The following is a 3,699-nucleotide window of genomic DNA, read 5'->3' on the forward strand; positions in this document are numbered from 1 at the left end:
GGCAATGAGGTTGAAGCCGAGGATGGGAGACTTGGTGCATATTAATCAGTCGGCGTTTATCAAAGGCAGGAATATTCATGATAACTTCCTGCTAGTAAGGCAAATGGTACGCAGGCTGCACAAGAGAAAGGCCAAAGGGGTGATGCTGAAGCTGGACATTTCGAGGGCTTTCGACTCGCTCTCATGGCCATTCCTTTTCGAGGTGTTGCGAGCAAAAGGATTTTCGGGCAGATGGATTGATTGGGTTGCCACTTTACTCACTTCAGCTAGTTCCAGAGTGATTGTGAATGGATCCACCGGAGCTAAGTTCATGCACGCTAAAGGTCTTCGACAAGGGGATTCTATCTCACCTTTGCTCTTTGTTATAGGAATGGATGTCCTTACTGATATTGTGATCAAGGCACATGACAACGAGGTGTTAAGCTCAATGAATGGGTTTAGCCCACTGCAGAGGCTTTCATTGTACGCTGATGACATGATCCTATTTATAAAGCCAACCATCCCGGACCTGCAGTTTGTTCGTGAGGTCTTTGGCATTTTTGGAGAAGCTTCGGGTTTGAAGATTAACTTTGCAAAGTCGGCAGCGATCATGATAAGGGTCGAGCCAGAGGACGAGCAGCTGGTAAGCACTACAAGAAATATGTCAACTAGTGACCTTTTGTCAATGACCCTGGAAGAATTGGTCATAGATCTATGACCATTTGAGACCAATTGGTCAAAAGCTGTTCGGGGGGCTCCAAACCCTAAACCATTGCGACCATTTTGGTAAAAAAGGTCGTAATTTCCTTACACGAAATGGTCACAAAGCAAACAGTGCAGGTCCGTTGCCTTATTTCTAGTTGTTAACGACCAATATAGATGGTCATAGCCTTGTAGATTGTGGTGGGTTGTGATGACTAGGCGCCATCTCATCAGTTTTGCCTATGTGTCATGTCCATGTGTCAATTTTTGCCCTAGGTTGTGAAGCAACCTATATTTCTGTTATTCCAAAAATTCCCAAAAAATTCTCATAAATTGTTTGGATCATATCTTCATCAAATATGTCAAAAACCTTCCTTGCCTAGTTCAAAAATAACTAAACAATATTCATTTTCCTATCCTGTTCAAAGCAGCACTTTGTGAAGGAAGTACCACTTTGGCATGTCCAAATGGTATCCATTTTCTACAGTGCTTTCCTATGCCCGAATAACCATCCTCCACCAAATGCCAGCTCAATCCATTCATTTTTTTGAGCCCAGCTTCAACATTCGTATTTATGTCCAGTGTGGTACTTTGCAAAGCAAGTACCACCTAGGCTCCTCCTTTTGAGGTGAAAATTTGTGAAGACGGTCTTCTTAGTAACTGATCATCCTCGGCCAAAACTCACGCCCATTAGCAATGTGCATTTCTCGTACCGCAAATCAAACACTTGGTTGCTTATTCATGTTTGAGCATCGATCAGTCTCCTCGTGAGAATCTTATGTCGTGATTTCCTTCCTAGCACCTACCTGGGGAGTGCCCAACCCACTAGACATGCCTAGGCCGCCCAGAACACATGGCAACGCCATGGTCACGCGATGACCACGCGGCGGGCATGCGAGCTTACGCGCTCTAGAGTTGGGGCCCTCGGCCACCGTCCAAACCTCAATGTCTCGCCATCAAACCATGTATTTCTGATTAAATAGATACTTACTTACCTAGAAATGATTTTTGGAAAAAATAAAGAGCAAACTATGAGGCAGCTGCAGTTCAAATTTGACCCGCTTCCAACTGAATCGACGGGAATTTGTCTTTTTCACCAGAGGTGGATCAAAAAATTTGACACCCAACCATTTTGTCAATTGTGCATTAAATATGGCCTAGTATTTTATAAAATTGATTAGGTCCAATTTTGCAACAAATATATGGTAGGTCCTTCACAAAAAAAACTCATTTCGGGCACTCGGAAAATGGAAAATGAATTTTCCGTGCAAAGAAAATGAAAACTCCCTTAGGCAACATTGTTTGGAATTCCAAGATGCACCCTTGTGCACAATATTAGATCATTTGAACAAACTATGCCCTGAATGTGGCCATAAGATTGATCATTTGGCTTGAAAGCCACAAATCTTCACACTTGATAGCTCATTTCTAAGAACACTTTTCTAAATAATTACCGTATTACAAGTTTATTATTTTTCTTGGAAACTTGGTCACATATAATGACACAATGCGAAGGTTTTCCAATTTTTTGATTTTTTTCGAATTTTTTATGCCCGTTTCAAAATGCGGTCAAAATGGCGGGCTTGACCGTTCCTATCTAGTGGTTGAATATTGGAATCTTTTTGGTGTTTCTCTGATTAAATAGATACTTATGTACCTAGAAATGATTTTTGGAAAAAATAAAGAGCAAACTACAAGGCAGCTGCAGTTCAAATTTGACCCGCTTCCAACTGAATTGACGGGAATTTGTCTTTTTCACCAGAGGTGGATCAAAACTTTCGATACCAAACCATTTTATCAATTGTGAATTAAATATGTCCTAGTATTTTATAAAATTGATTAGGTCCAATTTTGCAACAAATATGTGGTAGGTCCTTCACAAAAAAAACTCATTTCGGGCACTCGGAAAATGGAAAATGAATTTTCCGTGCAAAGAAAATGAAAACTCCCTTAGGCAACATTGTTTGTAATTCCAAGATGTACCCTTGTGCACAATATGAGATCATTTGAACAAACTATGCCATGAATGTGGCCATAAGATTGATCATTTGGCTTGAAAGCCATGAATCTTCACACATGATAGCTCATTTCTGAGAATACTTTTTTAAAATAATTACCATATTACAAGTTTATTATTTTTCCTGGAAACTTGGTCACATATAATGACATAATGCGAAGGTTTTCCAATTTTTTGATTTTTTTTAAAATTTTTATGCCTGTTTCAAAATGCGGTCAAAATGGCGGGCTTGACCGCTCCTATCTAGTGGTTGAATCTTGGAATTTTTTTGGTGTTTCTCTGATTAAATAGATACTTATGTACCTAGAAATGATTTTTAGAAAAAATAAAGAGCAAACTATGAGGCGGCTGCAGTTCAAATTTGACCCGCTTTCAACTGAATCGGCGGAAATTTGTCTTTTTCATGAGAGGTGGATCAAAGCTTTTGACACCAAACCATTTGGTCAATTGTATATTAAATATGGACTATTATTTTATAAAATTGATTTGGTCCAATTTTGCAACAAACATTTGGTAGGTTCTTCACAAAAAAATCATTTTTGCCACTCGAAAATGATTAAAAATAGCTAGAAAGATCAGAAATGCATAGAAATTGGTCCTTATCCATAAAATGTGGTCTAACTCTAGTGAAAATTTGTGTGGTGCTCTTTTGCAATTTTTTTGATAGCTACTTCACAAAATCCCTCTGTTTGTAGTACTTGAAAACTATTTTAAGTCACTGATTTTCCGAACCAACCAGAACTCTTCTCACGGATTGATGACATGGCGTCCATCCATCCACCCATCCATCTCTCCATCCCTCATCCATCCATCCATCTTTCTGTAGAAAAAAATAAAAAAATGAAAAGATACCCCCCCAAACCCTAGCTCAGATTGATCCCCTCCCCATCTCCCTCATCTCCTCGCCGCTGTCGCCCCCCTCCCGATCCACTCCTCTCCTGATCCACTCCTCCACTCTCGACCCCCAAAGCCAAAGGCAGAGCTGGCCGTCGTCGGCCTCC

This window comes from Triticum dicoccoides, chromosome 7B (genome assembly GCF_002162155.2).
Source record: "Triticum dicoccoides isolate Atlit2015 ecotype Zavitan chromosome 7B, WEW_v2.0, whole genome shotgun sequence".
NCBI lineage: Eukaryota > Viridiplantae > Streptophyta > Magnoliopsida > Poales > Poaceae > Triticum > Triticum dicoccoides.